Source organism: Calonectris borealis, chromosome W (genome assembly GCF_964195595.1).
Source record: "Calonectris borealis chromosome W, bCalBor7.hap1.2, whole genome shotgun sequence".
NCBI classification, from domain to species: Eukaryota; Metazoa; Chordata; class Aves; order Procellariiformes; family Procellariidae; genus Calonectris; species Calonectris borealis.
In genome coordinates, this window is record NC_134351.1 from 29,682,725 (window position 1) to 29,704,058 (window position 21,334).

At 41.8% G+C, this 21,334-nt stretch overlaps 1 protein-coding gene across 1 annotated transcript in view; it reads right to left on the bottom strand.

Moving 5' to 3' along the window:
• LOC142075098 (proprotein convertase subtilisin/kexin type 5-like) overlaps nucleotides 1-21,334 on the bottom strand; it is a 307,009-nt gene that overhangs the window by 140,085 nt on the left and 145,590 nt on the right. The window lies entirely within an intron of this gene.

The following is a 21,334-nucleotide window of genomic DNA, read 5'->3' on the forward strand; positions in this document are numbered from 1 at the left end:
TCCACAGCAACAGAAAGAAGTCTGGGACACCAATTCTTGATTTTGAACCAATATTTACATTATGGACACAATTTTTGTCCTCCATTCTCCCACAAGCACTCACTGACAAATATGTTGCTAGCATGTGCCTCTCTGTACAACCTCCAGTGAGCATCCTCGTTAGGTAGTGCGTGTGCCCCATTCTTCCGTGAGGAAGCCGAGACTGTGCCTATGCCCACATAGCTGTTCACAGGCATCCCTAAGAGTGGCTATAAGCCAGATATGCTCAAAACTGTTTTGTAAGTATATCCCGGTCATGCCTTGGGCCAACCTTGCAAGCCTGCTGTCTTTCCAGGGGCAGAAAAAACAGCTGAAGTACTCTCCTCATGGGAGCTACACTCTGCACCTGGAAGCAGAGCTGGGCTATAAGGGCATAATCTTCAGAAGCAGCTGAAGGAGAACACCAAACCTCTGGGGTTTGCTCACCCCCTTGCCCACTGTGCAATGCCAGAGTGAGATGCCTTGCTTAGCCCTGATCCACACTCTCTACAAGGTGACAGTGGTCATCCATACGACCACTATGGTAGGAAAGCTGTTTCTGCTCTTCATGATTTTTGCTTGCCAATATAGGTTTCATGGAGTGTTCTCCACCAGTAAATTTTGTCCTCATCATTATGCAGTTAACCAACTCCATCACAGAAATGTGATAAAATTAATTTGGAGTGAATGGGGAACTTTAGAGAGTGTGTGTGCAGAGAGATATGGAGTTTCAGACCAGACAATTAAAGACATGGGGAGTTGATGGGATGGAGATAGAAAGATAACGTAGGGCTTAGGTAGCCACAGAGAAAGAAGTTTAAAAAGTCAAGGCAAAAAATAGATAACAACATGGCAAGCACTTCAGAGGAGGCTAAGTGAGGTCAGTTGTGTATTCAGGCACACTTCCACTGGTGGTGGTTGGAAGACTGCTTACGCGGACATCTGGAGAACAGGGGTGTTTCTGAGTTAAGGTTGAAGCCTATGTTACAGACAAGAATCACAGTTGCTTTCTCTTGGTACAGCCTGCTTTGAGAAGAGTCACTCCTTAGTTCCATATTATAAGCGGGTTTTATTCCCCTTAACCTTTTGAGACATTTAGCTGAGAAACACTAAGACAGATAGTTTGCAATGGATTAATATAAAACAACAACTAGATAAGACTAGGAAACAAAAAAAGACGAAACAAAGATAATAAGCATTAGAAGTGATTGATTAATGCTAACTTGTTATAATTTCAAAGGCCATCTTTCAATTTATCAGGTAAATTAGAAATATATTCTATGAGAAAAGTGTAATTTTTACTCACAAGACCAGCTGATTAATCCTAAAGCTGGATCAAGGTATCACAATTATATGTATATCTACTCAAATTGTTTCTTATTAACCTGTTCATAATTCATCAAGTGCTTGCCAGACTTGATCAGAGAATTTTTCAAGACTTAATTTGAAGGTTTTTTTTCATATGAAGCCTATTTTTCAAGCCTAATTTCCTTCACTTGAAGAAAGCCAGTCTAACAGAAATTTATCAGGCAACATCTTATCCTATTATAGAATTATTTTGAGTAAATCATTCAGGAATCACAGATGAAAAGGAGTTTTAAAAAGATCCCTGTTCATTTTCAAGTATTTTCGAATAATCTAGTTCCCTATTTGTTTGAAACAGTGCCTTTAAAAAACTTATTTATATTTATAGGAAAATGCCTGTCTTTAGAATTATTTAGAAGACAGAATCACAGAATCTCTGAGGTTGAAAGGGACCTTTTGAGATCATCTAGTCCACCCCTCCTGCTCAAACAGGGTCAGCTAGAGCAGGTTGCACAGGACCGAGTCCAGACGGCCTTTGAATATCTCCACAGATGGAGACTCCACAACCTCTCTGGGCAACCTGTCCCAGTGTTTGACCAGCCTCACAGTAAAAAAGTGGGGGTTTTGTGTTCAGATGGAATTTTGTGGGTTTTAATTTGTGCCCATTGCATCTTGTCCTATCAGTGGGCACTACTGAGAAGAGTCTGGCTCCCTCATCTTCATTCCCTCCCATCAGGTACTTATACACATTGATAAGATTCCCCCTGAGCCTTCTCTTATCCAGGCTGAAGAGTCCCATCTCTCCCAACCTCTCCTCATATGAAAGATTCTCCTTAATCATCTTCGCGGCTCTGACACATGATTCCCAAACTTCCCTTTTTCTCATTATGATTTTGTTAGGTCTCACATATAAGTTTATAGGTGTTATCACTCAAAGCACAGGTGACTATACTCTTAAAAATGTATATATGTAATATACCCATACACATTACGTCGGTGCATATATTTTATTAAGAAATCACCACCTGCTTTGTGAAATGCATGTGGCCCAGATGCAGCTTCCCAGAGAGAGGCTGCGTTGGGATGAAACCTTCCCTGGGAATCAAGTTTGGAAAGAGCAGCAGAGGGAAGTGACTGGGAATGCATGAAGTTTTTTCAGTAGAGAATGGGGAAAGATAAGAAACACACATGGAGAAAGAAGGCTGCCTGAAAAGGAGCAGAAACAGCTTGAGTTTGTCTGTGGTTCACAGAGGAGTATATGGATGCCTGTCACTTTAACTACATCCACTGAGCACCATCAAAAGGGTTAGATTTCCACTGGGTCACCAGACAGACCCCATTTGCAAAAGGGCCATGTAACGTTTGTACATAGGAAACAGAAGGGCTGTGTGGTTGGCGCAAGAGGAAGAGACAAAGTGTGACTGCCCCTCTCAGCAGCAACCCATAGTAAAATGGGATTACATGTAACATGAAACTGCACCACAAATTCCAGCTGAAGTGGAAGTGATCAGTAGCTGGGGCTTTAAAAGGCTGACATGGAGGTATTATTACATATATTTATTCAATTAAAACACAGTGTGAAATTTCAGGTAAAATTCTGATAGAAAAAAACATATTCCAGAGGAAATTAGATCTTTGGACAGTTTTACATGTGTGTTAAATTAACATTTCCAAATATTTCACTAGTCTTCACATATTGAAAAATCCTTTTTATCATATTTTGAGTCCATTAATCGTATACATTTATTTTGTAAACAGATTTTTATGTTAGAGCCTTGCTTCTCTGCCAAGATTATTGTTAATTGCATTCCACATTTATAAGGGAAATGACAAAATTAAAAGTTGCCTTATTCATTTAAAGATCATATGTATAAAATTGCATTCTCTGTAAGCAGCTTCCCACTGCGTGAATTAATCATATATGCAACTCAATTTCTTTTAATGTTATGGGTCCTTTAATAATACTTCAATTATGTTGTAAAAGGGAAGACGTTCTGAAATATATGCGTTTAACTATTTTGTTCTTTCCACATTACTTTTATTTTTCTCTGTCCTAGATTTTACTTGAGGTCTACAATTGTGAACAGACCCTGAATTCTGAAAAGAAACCCAGAAAAAATTATAATCAGAAAAACAAAATCAAAAAAGCCTTCTGTTTAATCAATACGCTAATTTCTTAACTAATTAGATGAACAACTCTGATGCAACATACGCCTGAAATTTATTAGGTCTGCTTTAAAGCTACAAAATTTTCTACTGAGCATGAAATCAGAAACAAACAGTTTATGGAGGCAGCATGCTATAGGACTTAACCATTAACAAGAGGTGAAACTGTTGCACTGATTTCAAATTAGAATTTTATGTACATAACATTTCAAAACACAACAATCTGCTCCCTTCGTGGGATGCCTGCATCACACACAGCTTAAAAATTGATGCAATCCTAGGAGAAAGCATGACTGCCTTTCTACAAAGGCCTATTTTGATAAACTTTAAAGGTAGATGCTTCATTTCACTGGATACTTTGATAGCTTATGTTGGAGGGAAATAAGCTCACAGTGGCACTTTGAAGAGAAACTAGCTAAAAGGTTTGCACTTGTCCTTTGTGCTGTCACTGTGATGTAGTATCACAGAATAAAAACATGAAAGAAAGCTTGGTTATGAGGCATTCTTCCCATCTACAAGGGTCTTCCACCTGGAGTCTAAAAGGAAGAAAAGGAATGGAAAGAAGAAAAGATTTTTTTATTTTATTTTAATTTCGTAAGGAGTGTGTATTGGGTTTACGTGGCAAGGTTTTGGTAGTGGGAGGGACTGCAGGGGTGGCTTCTGTGAGAAGACACCAGGGGCTTCCCCCATGTCAGACAGAGCCACTTCCTGCTGGCTCCAAGACGGACCTGCCGCTGGCCAAAGCTGAGCTAATCAGCGACAGTGGTAGCGCCTCTGTGATAACATATTTAAGAAAGGGTAAAAAATGCTGCACAACAGCAGCTGGGAGAGAGGAGTGAGAATATGTGAGAGAAACAATCCTGCAGACACCAAGGTCAGTGAAGAAGGAGGGGGAGGAGGTGCTCCAGGCACCAGAGCAGAGATTCCCCTGCAGCCCGTGGTGAAGACCATGGTGACACGGAGGTTGTCCCCCTGCAGCCCATGGAGGTCCACGGTGGAGTAGCCCATGGACGACCCCACGCTGGAGCAGGTGGATATGCCCTGAAGGAAGCTGCAGCCTGTGAAGAGCCCACGCAAGAGCAGGCTCCCAGCAGGACCTGTGGCCCTGTGGAGAGGAGCCCACGCTGGAGCAGGTTTTCTGGCAGGACCTGTGACCCTGTGGGGGACTCACGCTGGAGCAGTCCATTCCTGAAGGACTGTACCCCATGGAAAGGACTCATGCTGGAGCAGTTCTTGAAGAACTGCAGCCTGTAGTAGGGACTCCATGCTGGAGCAAGAGAAAAGTGTAAGGAAGGAGTGGCAGAGACAAAATGTTATGAACCGACTGCAACCCCCATTCCCCATCCTCCCTGTGCCACTCAGTGGGGCAGGAGGTAGAAGAGTGGGGAGTGAAGGAGTGAAGTTGAGCCTGGGAAGAAGGGGTGGGGGGTGAGGGGAAGGTTTTTTTAGTTTTATTTTTGCTTCCCCCTATCCTCCTCTATTTTTAATTGGCAATAAGTTAAATTAATTTTCCCCAAGTCAAGTCTGTTTTGCCTGTGATGGTAATTGCTGTTTTTATCTCTACCCACAATCTTTTTCATCTTATTTTCTCCCCCTGTCCTGTTGAGATGGGAGAGTGAGAGAACGGCTTGGTGGGTGCCTGGCAGCCAGCCAAGGTTAACCCACCCCAGAGAGACATGAAAAATCCCTATTCAAAGACAGATTTAGGCTCAAGAGGGAGAGGAAATCTCCATGAAAAGAGATTTCATGGGCAGTATATTTAAAGAAAATGTACTTATATGCTGGATAACACTTTCCACTATAAAACATTAATTGCTTCGACTAATTTTTCCATTCCAGGCAACTAAATATAGCTTTCTCAGAAATTTATTTAATTTCATTTTTTTATATGAGAAAGATGGAAAACAGAGTAAAAAGAAAATATATTGGCAATTCAGATTGATCTTCTCTTTTTATATGGAGGAACTTTGTCAGTCTGTCATTAATGGCAAGTCAGTAAGGTGTCAAAGATTTTTTCAGGAAGGCCTTAGCAAAGGTGCATCTTCTGCCTTCTGATGCCCTCACTGTTACATGAAGAACTTGAAATAAATTGTTTTTATTTGATAAAATACACTTCTATGAAAAGGTGTACGTCACTTTTTGCTGCTGCTGCATGAATGAAGAGGAACTGAGCACTTGGATGGTAAAGGTACAGTCTTTTGATGGCTCTCTAAGAGTAAGATAAGCAAAAGAGAAATTTAAGCATTATACACTGATCTGTTACACAAAGTAACTTTTTTTAATACCAGATTGTCTTTGAGATGGGGACAGGTGAATATTTCAAGCAATGGATGGAAAGAGAAAAGGTGCATGTTGTATGATTAACTATCACTCCCCATCTCACCGCTATATAATATAAACATGTCATCTATCTTGTCAATAATCATTCTTAATTTGACTTTTAGAAGAAGAGGAAGGTATAAGGCACTTAGAACATCTTTAAGATAAAAGTTAATAGATTCACAGCTCTCGTCTGTATGTTTAGAGTAAGGAAATATTCAGAGTTAGTGAAGACAGCTGCAGGTGATTTGAAAAACCCTTTCCATGTAAATGGATGGGCTCTTCATTTTAAAGCCTCCATCTCTGACAGCTCTTCTTTGAATTCCACAAATGCTGTGATGATGCATTTCTTTGCTGTCTTTTATTCTTCTGGAGTTTATCAACTCTTTTAGAATATAAAAAACTCAGAGGACTAGAGGGTTTAAAGCCCTCCAGCTTTTCATGACACTAACATTATAGTCCAACCCACTTCAAACTGTCACCACTGAGTCTTTTCAGAAAGGGAACTTAAGGAGAAAAGAGTTTCAGAGTATTTCAATGCAAGCCCATCACAAACATATCTGGAATACCAGTAACATACTGAGGTTTTCTAAAAGAGATATTCAGCAGAAGAAAGAGTTTGTACACAAATAAGGAAAACAGTTATTCTTTTTTATCTAGGGAAATGTCTACAAAAAAGAAGAAAACTTCACATTCTTTGCAAAGTCTATGCTGCACATACTGTAAGAGTGGATATCAAGTTATGACAAAAAGGTTAGAATAGTCTTGAAGTTTACACAAGGTTATGTCCATTTTAATAGGCTGTGCTTGAACAGCTGCTCCTCTATTTTTGATAACACAGCTTCCTTTCTCAGCATGATTACATAACAAACATTGCATATGCATAAATACAATGCATTAATATTAAGAACTTTTTTTTTACTTAGCTTTAATTATAAATTACAGTGGAATCCAAGGGATTGAACTTGTAACATGAGCTAAATTAGGTTTCCACTAACCCCTAACTAGTAAGAGACCTCTTCTCTTCTAGTTAACAAAACTCCAAATTGTATGCCAAATATATTTTACAGGATATAGAAAATTATAGGTGTCCTGGTTTCGACTGGGATAGGGTTAAATTTCTTCCTAGTGCTGTGTTTTGGATTTAGTACGAGGAGAATGTTGATAACACACTGATGTTTTCAGTTGTTGCTAAGTGCCCTCCTAGTCCAAGGACAGCTCCCGTGCCTACTGACTGAGCTAGGTACACAAGATGGGAGGGAACATAATCAGGACAGCCAGCCCAGCTGGCTAATGGGGTATTCCATACCATGTGACGTCATGCTCAGTATATGAAGGGTAGGCGTGATCCAGGAAGTACCGATCGCTACTTGGTTATCGGTCAGTGCGGGCGGTGAGCAATTGCATTGTGCATCACTCATTTTGTATATTTTATCATTATCATTATTATTTTCCCTTATTTTTCCCTGTTCTATTAAACTGTCTTTATCTCAACCCACGAGTTTTTCTCACTCTTACCCTTCCGATTCTCTCCCCATCCCGCTGGGGGTGGGGGGAGTGAGTGAGCGGCTGCGTGGTATTTGGCTGCCTGCCAGGTTAAACCACGACAGTCCTTTTTGGCGCCCAACGTGGGGCACGAAGGGTTGAGATAACGACACATCTGACCCGAACGGGTTAAAACAAATTTGTTATAAGCATTCATTATATCAGTTTAGTACTCGATGTTCACAATGTTGATTTATTTGCTCTCAGAGTTTTTGGATCTGTTTTTGGAGTTTTGGTCTGTAGCACCTTACTGGCTGTCTATACTGCTGATTATCAGTTTTTATGTGGGGTTGGTCATCTCTGGGAAATGGATGAAGGTCATTGCTTTCCTATACTGTGTGACACTGGTTTATGTTATGATAAAATTATTGGTCACGAGCCTGTACTCAGCACTGCCATCATTCCTGTTCTTCGGGAGCTATCTTTTGGAAACTATTAATAATTACACTTCTTACGTCTTCCCCTCAGAGGATGAATTTAGTGGGGAGACAGGATGGGACACTTTCTCCCACTTGTTCACCTTCCCTTCCATATCTTTAGAAACTCCTTTTTCTTCTATACTCTTCATGAAGACGTCCACAATATTCCCTGAGAATTTTGAATATCCTTGGGATGTTCAAACAAGCATGATAATATTGCTATGTCTTCTGAATGTGGTTCAGGCCTTGTTTAGAGTTAAACAACTATTCAGGAATACTGTCCAGAGATCAACCCCGGCAACAGACATGGTGACTACTCAAACCCCCACGACAGGCACTGTAGCTCCTTCAACCCGCACGACAACCACTGTGGCTACTCAAACCCCTGCGACAGGCACTGTGGCTACTTCAACCCCCACAACAACCACTATGGCTACTCAGACCCCGGCAACAGTCACTACAGTTACTCCAACCCCCGCAACAGGCACTGCAGCTACTCAAACTCCGCCAACAGTCACTGCAGTTACTCCAACCAGTGCGACAAGCACTGCAGCCACTCAAACCCCGGGAACAGTCACTACAAGTACTCCAACCCCCGCGACAGGCACTGCAGCTACCCAAACCCTCGCGACGGGTACTACAGCTGAACCAGAGGACCAACCGTCGCTGGTATCCGTCGCCCCTGTACAGAAGAAGAAATCTTTGAAGCGGAAGTCAGGTCGTGTAGAAAAGGATGATGGAAAACCAGGGCCATCACGAGGAGGGGAGGAGGAAGAGGAAGAACTCATAAACAAGACGGAAACCACCCGATCCTTATCCCTGAATGAGTTGCGAGATATGCGGAAAGATTTCGGCCGTCGTCCAGGCGAGCATATTGTTACCTGGCTGCTCCGATGCTGGGATAATGGGGCCAGTAGCCTGGAATTAGAGGGGAAGGAAGCCAAACAGCTGGGATCCCTTGCTAGGGAAGCGGGTATTGACAAAGCAATTGGAAAAGGGACACAGGTCCTCAGCCTCTGGAGGCGACTGCTGTCAGGCGTAAAGGAAAGGTATCCCTTCAAGGAAGATGTTATATATCGCCTAGGCAAATGGACCACTATGGAGAGAGGTATCCAGTACCTGAGAGAACTAGGCGTGCTGGAGGTGGTTTATAGTGACCTGGACGACGCCCGAACACCTAAAGATCCAGATGACGTCCAGTGCACGCGACCCATGTGGCGGAAGTTGGTACGGAGCGCGCCAGCATCGTATGCCAGTTCGTTGGCAGTACTGTGCTGGAAAGAGGAAGAAGCACCAACGGTGGATGACGTGGTTAGCAGACTTCGGGATTTTGAAGAAACTATCTCCTCCTCCCTTGTCTCGGCTGTGGAGAAGCTGTCCCGGAAGGTCCAGCAACTCGAAGAGGGTATGTCCTATTCTCCACCTGTACGGACCAGTATCTCAGCCATTAGGAGTCAGCGTTTTTCTCCTCAAGAGAGAGGATATCAAAAGTACACACCACGGGGCACCCTGTGGTTTTACCTGCGTGACCACGGAGAGGACATGAGGCAGTGGGATGGAAAACCTACCTTGACCCTAGAGGCACGGGTACGTGAGTTGCAAGGAAAAACAATCACACAAGGGGGTTCTCCCAGGAAAAATGCTGCTCCAGTTTTCAGGAAAACCCTGTCTCACGACGGTCCAGTTTCCAGTGAAGAGTTCCTCAGACAAGAGTAGAAGGGCTGATCTTACTTTGGATTGTAATTGCGATGAAGAAATTCTTGACTCACGTTTGCAAGAAGTGAGAGATGGATACTATGACCAGGACTAGAGGGGCCCTGCCTTCATCCAGGTGGAGGAAAGGGACAACCGGGTTTACTGGACTGTGTGGATTCGATGGCCTGGCACAACAGACCCACAGGAGTATAAGGCTCTCGTAGACACCGGTGCACAGTGTACCCTGATGCCATCAAGCTATGAAGGGGCAGAACCCATTTGTATTTCTGGAGTGACAGGGGGATCCCAAGAGTTAACTGTATTGGAGGCCAAAGTGAGCCTGACCGGGAATGAGTGGCAGAAGCACCCCATTGTGACTGGCCCAGAGGCTACGTGCATCCTTGGCATAGACTACCTCAGGAGAGGGCATTTCAAGGACCCAAAAGGGTACCGGTGGGCTTTTGGAATAGCTGCCCTGGAGACGGAGGAAATTAAACAGCTGTCCACCTTGCCTGGTCTCTCAGAGGACCCTTCTGTTGTGGGGTTGCTGAGGGTTGAAAAAAAACAGGTACCAATCGCTACTACAACAGTGCACCGGCGGCAATATCGCACCAACCGAGACTCCCTGATTCCCATCCAGAAGCTGATTCGTCGACTGGAGGGCCAAGGAGTGATCAGCAAGACTCGCTCACCCTTCAACAGTCCCATATGGCCAGTGCAAAAGTCCAATGGAGAGTGGAGACTAACAGTAGACTACCGTGGCCTGAACGAAGTCATGCCGCCACTGAGTGCTGCTGTGCCGGACATGCTGGAACTTCAATACGAACTGGAGTCAAAGGCAGCCAAGTGGTACGCCACCATTGACATTGCTAATGCCTTCTTCTCCATCCCTTTGGCGGCAGAGTGCAGGCCACAGTTTGCTTTCACTTGGAGGGGCGTCCAGTACACCTGGAACCGACTGCCCCAGGGGTGGAAACACAGCCCTACCATTTGCCATGGACTGATCCACACTGCACTGGAACAGGGTGAGGCTCCAGAACACCTGCAATACATTGATGACATCATCGTATGGGGTAGCACAGCAGAAGAAGTTTTTGAGAAAGGGAAGAAAATAATTCAAATCCTTCTGAAATCTGGTTTTGCCATAAAACAAAATAAGGTCAAGGGACCTGCACAGGAGATCCAGTTTTTAGGAATAAAATGGCAAGATGGACGTCGTCAGATCCCAACAGATGTGATCAACAAAATAACAGCCATGTCTCCACCAACTAGCAAAAGGGAAACACAAGCTTTCTTAGGTGTTGTGGGTTTTTGGAGAATGCATATTCCAAATTACAGTCAGATCGTAAGCCCTCTCTATCACGTGACCAGGAAGAAGAACGACTTCAAATGGGGCCCTGAGCAACGACAAGCCTTTGAACAAATTAAACAGGAGATAGTTCAGGCAGTAGCCCTTGGGCCAGTCCGGGCAGGACAAGATGTAAGGAATGTGCTCTACACCGCAGCCGGGGAGAGTGGCCCTACCTGGAGCCTCTGACAGAAAGCACCAGGGGAGACTTGAGGTCGACCCCTGGGGTTCTGGAGTCGGGGATACAGAGGATGCGAGGCCCGCTACACTCCAACTGAGAAGGAGATATTGGCAGCATATAAAGGGGTTCGAGCAGCTTTGGAAGTGGTTGGTACTGAAGCACAGCTCCTCCTGGCACCCCGACTGCCAGTGCTGGGCTGGATGTTCAAAGGGAGGGTCCCCTCTACACATCATGCAACCGATGCTACGTGGAGTAAGTGGGTCGCGCTGATCACACAACGGGCCCGAATAGGAAACCCCAGTCGCCCAGGAATCTTGGAGGTGATCACGAACTGGCCAGAAGGCAAAGATTTTGGCATATCCACAGAGGAGGAGGTGACACGTGCTGAAGAGGCCCCACTGTATAATAAACTACCAGAAAACGAGAAGCAATATGCCCTGTTCACTGATGGGTCCTGTCGCCTTGTGGGAAAGCATCGGAGGTGGAAAGCTGTGGTCTGGAGTCCTGTACGCCAAGTTGCAGAAACTGCTGAAGGAGAAGGTGAATCGAGCCAGTTTGCAGAGGTGAAAGCCATCCAGCTGGCCTTGGACATTGCCGAACGAGAAAAATGGCCAGTACTTTATCTCTATACTGACTCATGGATGGTGGCAAATGCCCTGTGGGGGTGGTTGCAGCAGTGGAAGCAGAACAACTGGCAGCGCAGAGGTAAACCCATCTGGGCTGCCGCATTGTGGCAAGATATTGCTGCCCGGGTAGAGAACCTGACTGTAAAAGTACGTCACGTAGATGCTCACGTGCCCAAGAGTCAGGCCACTGAAGAACATCAAAACAACCAGCAGGTGGACCAGGCTGCTAAGATTGAAGTGGCTCAGGTGGATCTGGACTGGCAACATAAGGGTGAATTTTTTATAGCTTGGTGGGCCCATGACTCCTCAGGCCATCAAGGAAGAGATGCAACATATAGATGGGCTCGTGATCGAGGGGTGGATTTAACCATGGACGCTATTGCACAGGTTATCCATGAATGTGAAACGTGCGCTGCAATCAAGCAAGCCAAGCGAGTAAAGCCTCTTTGGTATGGAGGACGATGGTTGAAATATAAATATGGGGAGGCCTGGCAGATTGATTATATCACACTCCCACAAACCCGCCACGGCAAGCGCTATGTGCTCACCATGGTGGAAACAACCACCGAGTGGCTGGAAACATACCCTGTGCCCCATGCCACTGCCCGGAACACCATCCTGGGCCTTGAAAAGCAAGTCCTGTGGCGACATGGCACCCCAGAAAGAATTGAGTCAGACAACGGGACTCACTTCCGAAACACTCTCATAGACACCTGGGCCAAAGAGCATGGCATTGAGTGGGTATATCACATCCCCTATCATGCACCAGCCTCCGGGAAAATCGAACGATACAATGGACTGCTAAAGACTATGCTGAGAGCAATGGACGGTGGGACATTCAAGCATTGGGACACACATTTAGCAAAGGCCACCTGGTTAGTCAATACCAGGGGATCTGCCAATCGAGCTGGCCCTGCCCAATCAAGACTTTTACGTACTGTAGATGGAGATAAAGTCCCTGTCGTGCACATAAGAAATATGCTGGGGAAGACAGTCTGGGTTACTCCTGCCTCTGGCAAGGGAAAACCCATTCGTGGGATTGCTTTTGCTCAAGGACCTGGGTGCACTTGGTGGGTGATGTGAAAGGATGGGGAGGTCCGGTGTGTACCTCAAGGGGATTTGATTTTGGGTGAAAATAGCCAATGAACTGAATTTTGATGTCAACTGTTACATGATATTTTATATCATTATTTCTATGATATAGCAGTGGTATAGCAGTGAAAGTCACCCAGATCAGTGAAGAATGAACTAACTCCGATGAAACTGAGCAAAGTGCAACGATGATAGAACTGGACGAGCGCAGCAGTACCGAAATGAGAACTGGCTTCAGGATGCAACGGCCCAGCACCGCAGACCATCTCTTCGGCCCTGAAAGACTGTTATAACAGATGGAGTCCAAAGTCATGGACTAAATGAACTCAGTGGACATTTTAGAGGGATAGTCCATAGACCAAGGGAATGATATCTGTGCGTGCATATATATATGTGTGTATATATAAAGAAAGATAGTGGTGGTTAATTGAAATGTATTAAAAAAAGATGTGAGACCTAAGCATGACATAAATGGTATGGAATAAGGGGTGGATACTGTCCTGGTTTCGGCTGGCATAGGGTTAAATTTCTTCCTAGTGCTGTGTTTTGGATTTAGTATGAGGAGAATGTTGATAACACACTGATGTTTTCAGTTGTTGCTAAGTGCCCTCCTAGTCCAAGGACAGCTCCCATGCCTACTGACTGAGCTAGGTACACAAGATGGGAGGGAACATAATCAGGACAGCCAGCCCAGCTGGCTAATGGGGTATTCCATACCATGTGACGTCATGCTCAGTATATGAAGGGTAGGCGTGATCCAGGAAGTACCGATCGCTACTTGGTTATCGGTCAGCGCGGGTGGTGAGCAATTGCATTGTGCATCACTCATTTTGTATATTTTATCATTATCATTATTATTTTCCCTTATTTTTCCCTGTTCTATTAAACTGTCTTTATCTCAACCCACGAGTTTTTCTCACTCTTACCCTTCCGATTCTCTCCCCGTCCCATTGGGGGGTGGGGGGAGTGAGTGAGCGGCTGCGTGGTATTTGGCTGCCTGCCAGGTTAAACCACGACAATAGGATTAAAGGAATGTTATGGGTGCACCTTTATCCAGATCTGAAGTTTTGATCTAGTGAAATTCTGATCCTATTACTTTAGAGTGAGGTGTTGGTGCCATAAACAATGAGATACACTTGAAAAACTAGTTTATACATGATAACATGGGCTGAAAATTGGCAGAACTGCCATTAAATGTCAATATTAACCACATAGTTGCTAAATCTTTTTCCAACTCTAACTACAGGTAATCTACAATTTTCTGAAATCCAAATGTCTTTGGTGATATTTTCATCACTGCTGAGTGAATAATAAATGATAAAATAATTTTCACACCTCTAAAGGGAGAGGAAGAATGGAGTTTTAGGTAGCCATTGTTATCTGTCTAAAATATATTAGAGTTGACATCTATTTTTGTATAACCCTTCTTTAGTTAAAGTTTCAAATGTCTTCTAAGGTCTCTATTACACTGGAATATATTTGTAAATGGAAAAATGTGATATCTGCTGGGAAAAAATATATTAACAGCAATTATCAGAAATGCATTTTATTGCATTCTGGAGTAATGTTTAATGTGGTGCAAAAGAAATATTTTTTTTAGAGCTTTTCACATATAAATGATCTTTAGTTATCCGGAGGATGAAAAATACTTTCCAAATTGGCACTAAGTTGGGATGTTGTTTGGGGAACATCTGAAAAAGGATATACAAAAGAATTTACAGAAGTTTGGATATTAACAGTGGAGAAAGAGATGACAAATATGAAAAACAAGTTACACAAATCTTCAATGTGAAATATCAGGAAAAATGCCAAAGGTCTGGATATTATTTTGCACAGACAGGATCCTGCTTCTGAGCATCAAATACAGTGTTGTAATGTGGTTATAGTACAGAACTGGAGGCTGGCTTCAGTCAAGATTCCAGAGACTAATGCCTTTTTGCATGATTATTGGAAGTTTACTTAAAGAATAATTTGAAAATAACTCATCTATTTCTCTCAAATAAAATCAAAGATGACAACATTAAAACAAACACATGGAATGCTTCACATCCCACTCAGATTTAACAGCATGGGTAACAGTGATGTTCCCTTGCCACTCTCTATATTTGTTAGCTGTTAGCAGCAAAAAGCTAATTTCTCAGAAGCGTGAAGTTCTGATATGAGCCCAGCAAAGGACTGTGATACTACAATATTAATTACCAATTTACAGGTTTTTTTATTTGAGTGGGTAAATGAATCTGAATGTATAAAACAAATATACCTTTTTTTTCCTGTATTTTTTTACCAATGGCAAAACAAATAATGAATAAAAGCTATGATGGAGCCACTGAAATATGACATAGAATCAAAAATAGGCAAACAAAATCAGCAAATAATATATTTAGCCAAGTATATAGTTCTATGTATTAAAAATAAAAAGGATTATTTACTGATGTCTTATTGTTGTCCGAAAAGCGGATTCGTGCCCGGCGTGCAAGTAACCAATTCCACACGCTCAGGAGAGATATTGTTTTATTCAGGCCTGGGTGCTCGGTGGACTTGCCACAAATCAAGCACACCTGGTCTAGTCACCTTTCTGTTTATATCCATGCTTCTCATACATATTTTAAATTCCTCTTTTACATATTCATTACATTTCCGAGAACTAATTATAATATTACATCATCTTAAACACATGCGCACTAAAGCCCTTAGGGTCTCCTTGAGGGTCTCGGGTGGTCTCTGGTGGTCGGCAGGGTAGTGAACTCTTCATGAACTTATTTCCTCTTTACCTTATAGGGTCGCAGTTTGTCCCTGAGCCATGCTTGGACCACGTTTGTTTATAGTTTCCAAGGTTATTCTTCACTAGAGCCTAACAATGCTTCCAGGATACACAATTTAGACTAGTTACAATTCTACACACCTGCAAACACAACACCTGCTAGTTACCTAACTTCTAAGCAACAAGTCTTCATTGTTTAGAATTACAGAAGCGAACAGTAGAATTACAGAAGCAAGCAGTATGGAATAGTAGATACTGTACCTACTGCATCAATTCCCCCCTTTGAGACTTATGATGTTGAGCATCATGAGTCTCACATCATTTATTTATAAGCATTTGGTCTACAAAAAGACATACATTAAATTATACAACAAATTATTATAACTAAGATGATGATCAGTATTGCAAATAAGAACAATTGTAATTTCTATCTTATTTTGGCAATAGAAATTGGGATTCAGCTTTACTGATCATCATAATTAATATCAACAGGCTTTATATTTTCTACTCCTAAACTTACAATTTCTTAATTAATTTGGTTTTTTTCCTAACAATAAATATTTTAAATATCACAAATAATTTAACAACATCTCTGATAACTCATCAAGTATGCCTTAAAGTTAATTTCAATGGTCCCTTAGGTATAGGTGTCCACAGTTTAGGATATATTTGTTTTTATTCTGGTGTAACATTTTTCTCCTATTACATGCATTTGTTTAGATCTTTTTGTTAGATTAACATCATAAGGTTTACCATACAAAATTTCAAATGGACTTACTTCTTCTTTAGCTCTTGGGGTTACCCTAATTCTTAATAAGGCAAATGGTAAAGCTTCAATCTATTTCCACTGAGCTTCTGGATATATTTTAGGAATTTGTTTCTTTAATATTTGGTTCTTTACATTTTTAATAACTTCCGCTACAAAATGTGGGCCTTTATCAGAGGACATTCCTAAAGGGACTCCAAACCTTGGAATTATTTCTTTCAACAAATGTTTCACAACCTCTTTTGCCTTGTTGGTTCGACACGGGAAAGCTTTCGGCCATCCAGAGAAGGTATCTACCAATACCAATAGATATCGGTATTGGTTACATCGCGGTAACTCTGAAAAATTTATTTGCCAATATTCACCGGAAGTTATGCTTCTCTTTACCTCTCCAGGAGGGGGTCGGATTTGTATTGTTCCTAAGATTCCACTATTGCCTTTGCTCCCATATGTGTTTCAGCATGGGTTTTGACCATTAATTTCTTCATAATTTCAGGGGTTACTATACATTGTCCATGTGAAGTTATCCACCATCCTTGATCATTCTTTTTACAATGTAATAGCATAGCTAATTTATTTTCTTTCTCATTATAATTTGGGGATTCCACCTGAATTTCTTTTGATGGAATTAAAACATAAATCATAGTATTTAATGCTACACATTTAGCAGCTTCATCTGCTTTCTGATTTCCTTGTATTACTTTTGAGTCCCTTTTTTGATGAGCCTTAGAATGAATCACTGCAACTTCTTTAGGTTTCTGTACTGCTTCCAACAAATTTAAAATCTTTGTTCCATATTTTATAAGGGTACCACTGGCAGACAAAAGTCCTCACTCCTTCCATATTGCTCCATGAGCATGCACAACTCCAAAAGCATATGTAGAATCTGTATAGATGTTGACTCTTTTATCTTTAGCCAAATTTAAGGCTTTTGTCAGGGTTATAATTTCTGCCTTCTGGACGGATGTATTTGGAGGTAATGCTTTTATTTCTTGATCTTCAGTTAAAGTTACCACGGCATAGCCAGCCCTCCTTTCTCTTTTTACAAAAATAATTCTTCATCCGGAGTTTGGAGAGGGACATCTTTCAGATCTGGCCTGCTGGCATATACCTGTTCAATGACTTGCATGGTTAAGATCACTCTCTTTTTCACTTGGCATTAAAGAGGCAGGATTTAAAATTGTTCTAACAATTCTTCAGGGCCTTTGGTTGCCTCATACAATGGTTTTGCCATCAAACCATAATTTGGAATCCAAAGGCGACACCATCCAGCCATTCCTAGAAATCCTCTCAACTCTCTTTTGGTTGAGGGGGTGCCATCCTGCAAATGGCTTCTTTTCTATCATTTCCCAATCTTCACTGTCCTTGGGAAATCTCAAACCCCAAATAAATTACAGTTTGTTTTGCAATTTGTGCTTTCTTCTCTGACACCCTATACCCGGCCATTCCCAAAAAGTTTAGGAGGCTAACAGTCTTTTCTTTGCAGATCTCAGTAGTATCTGCTCCCAATAGGATGTCATCAACATGCTGAAGGAGGGTGATTTGATCTTCCTTACCGGACCACTGTTCCAGTTCCTTCTTCAGAGCTGCTCCAAAGATGGTTGGGCTATTTTTAAACCCTTGTGGCAGCACGGTCCAGCAGAGCTGAGTCCTCCTCCCAGTCGACGGATCTTCCCATTCAAAAGCAAAAATCTTTTGGCTGTTTTCTTCCAGACGTATACAAAAGAAAGCATCTTTCAAATCTATAACAGAGAAATATGCATTTGATTCATTGATAGTTGTTAGCAGTATATATGGATTAGGGACTACTGGATGAATGTCCACCACTAACTGGTTTATTGCTCTTAGATCTTGAACCAGCCTATATCCTTGGTTATGTGGCTTTTTTTTTTCACTGGAAGGATAGGAGTATTATAATCTGATTGAAATTCTCTTAAAAGTCCATATTTGAGAAAATTATTTATTATTGGTTCCAAACCTTTTCTGGCTTCTATACTAATAGGATATTGTTTCTTTCTTACCGGTCGAACTCCTGTTTTCAATTCAACTTTTACCGGTTCCACATTTTTCGCTCTTCCTGGTTTCTCTGTTGCCCAAACAAAAGGGTAAACTGCATCTTTAATCTCTTCTGGAATTTCTTCAGATTCATCTGTGTTTGTCTGTAATAAATAAACTTGGGCTTGCCAGGCATTAGCTTCAGGAAAATGAACTTGGATTCTTCCTTTTTTAAAGTTGATTTGTGCTCCCAATTTATTCAATAAATCCCGTCCTAAGAGAGGCATGGTGCATTCCGGTATATATAAAAATTCATGCATCAATGTTTTTCCTCCAATTTTACATTTTAAAGGTTTCAAAAAAGGCCTTATCTCCTTCTTTCCCTTGATCCCAACAATAGATACATTAAATTTACACATTGGTCCTTTACATGTATTTATAACAGAATATTTTGCTCCAGTATCTACTAAAAAATCAACTACTTCATCTCCCAGCTTTACTGGAACCAGGGGCTCAGCTGGGAAAATATCATTTTCTACCCCCGGTCCCCATCATTCAGAATCTCCTCCCATCATAAGTAAATCAGCTTCAGGTGGTATCTGCTGTGACTGAGTCACGACTGCTCCTTTGTTCTCTGGACACTCACTCTTCCAGTGTCCCTGTTTCTTGCATACAGCACATTGATTAAATCCTAATGGGGTATATTGTTTAAACATATCTCTACCTCCTCTGCCTTTTCCTCTCAAATACCCTCTACCTCTACCTTTCACGTATCTTCTACCTCTTCCTCCTGCTGATCCTTGGGCATTTACAAAAGCAGCTGCTAGAATAGCAGCTTTTTGTTTCCTGTCTTTTATTTTTTCTTTTTTCCTGATTTTTCTTTTCCTCCTCTTCCCTATTGTTATACACCTTATAAGCAATTTCAATTAACTGTGATATAGTCATTCCTGTAATCCCATCCACTTTCTGCAATTTCTTTCGAATATCTGGAGCAGCTTGCCCTACAAACAAAGTAGTAAATATTGCTCTATTCTCATCACTCTCAGGATCTAAGTCTGTTCATTTCCTAGCTGCCTCACATAATTGTTCATAAAAGGTGGATGGGTCCTCTGTTTTTCCCTGAATTATTTGAGTCAATTTTGCCAAATTGTTTGGGCAGGGTACTCCATTCTTTACTCCATACAAAATTAATTGTTGATACTGTTTAATCATCAATTTCTCATCATTACTATTAGGATTACAATTTGGGTCTTGAGTTGGCATAAAATGAGCAGGATCTTCTTTTGCATTTATTCTTTCATTTTCCATATTTGCTTTTTCTAATATTACCCTCTTTTCTTCAGGAATAAACAAATTATTCAAAAGAATTTGAATATCTTGCCAATCTGGATTATGATTTTCAATAATTGTTCGAAAGGATCTATACACCTTTTCAGGATTGTCTCTATATGATCCTGCTAACTCTTTCCAATTCATTAAATCAGAAGTTGTAAATGGTACTTTCACAAATACTGGCTCCCCCCTTGGGCCCACTGCCTGGCAAAGGGGTGCTAACAATACAGACCCTTGCTGGGTTCTAGTCCTGCCAGCTATCGGACTAAAAGTATTGCTTCCTCTTGCTTCGGTTTCAGAAGTTTCATTTTTATTTGGTGGTACTAACATTTGTGTATCCTCCTCTTCTTCTCCTAGTTTGAAACATCATTTTCTTATGCTACAAGCAGAACAACAATGCGCTTTTGGTTCCTTATTTTCCATCATCATCATCATTACATTAGAATCTGAATCTAAATGTTTACATTTTTTTCCGAATTTCATGATCATTTCTCAAAGAAAAAAAAAAAAATCAAATCTACATAAGGTACCTCATCCTATTTTCTTTGTCTTCTACAAAATAACATTAATTGTAAAATAATATTATATTGCAAGGTTCCCAATTCTGGCCATTTTTCCTCATCTTCTAATTTATACATTGGCCACCATCTAGTACAATATTCAATTAATTTATCCTTTCTCAAAGAATCACCCCCAAATTTTCCCCAATGTTTAATGATGCATCCTAAGGGGGAACAAGGTGTTACTTTTGATGGTTGAGCTCCCATACCTTTACCTAAAAAGAACGTTCTTAACCACAACTTCATATACTCCAGTCGTCACTGTCAAACGCATATGAATATACCGGTTTACCCCTGGCGCCTACAACTTCATATACTCCAGTCGTCACTGTCAAACGCATATGAATATACCGGTTTACCCCTGGCGCCTACAACTTCATATACTCCAGTCGTCACTGTCAAATGCATATGAATATACCTCTTTACCTGTGGCCACAATTCCTTACCAAATGCATGCACAGTTTTATACCCCAGAACAATATCTCTTTTACCTTAGCGTTGCACCATTGAGTCGCTCACCTGCTCTGGTCGGGGAGAATACTCACGGAGTCCCCGATCAAAAGGTCGGTGCGCGCTGGAGTCCGGAGAGCAGGGTCTCCCCACCGAGAGCTGGCGAGTCGATCCGGGCAAGGCTTCACAGCAGTCCCATCTAGGTCGCCAAAAACTGTTGTCCGAAAAGCGGATTCGTGCCCGGCGTGCAAGTAACCAATTCCACACGCTCAGGAGAGATATTGTTTTATTCAGGCCTGGGTGCTCGGTGGACTTGCCACAAATCAAGCACACCTGGTCTAGTCACCTTTCTGTTTATATCCATGCTTCTCATACATATTTTAAATTTCTCTTTTACATATTCATTACATTTCCGAGAACTAATTATAATATTACATCATCTTAAACACATGCGCACTAAAGCCCTTAGGGTCTCCTTGAGGGTCTCGGGTGGTCTCTGGTGGTCGGCAGGGTAGTGAACTCTTCATGAACTTATTTCCTCTTTACCTTATAGGGTCGCAATTTGTCCCTGAGCCATGCTTGGACCACGTTTGTTTATAGTTTCCAAGGTTATTCTTCACTAGAGCCTAACAATGCTTCCAGGATACACAATTTAGACTAGTTACAATTCTACACACCTGCAAACACAACACCTGCTAGTTACCTAACTTCTAAGCAACAAGTCTTCATTGTTTAGAATTACAGAAGCGAACAGTA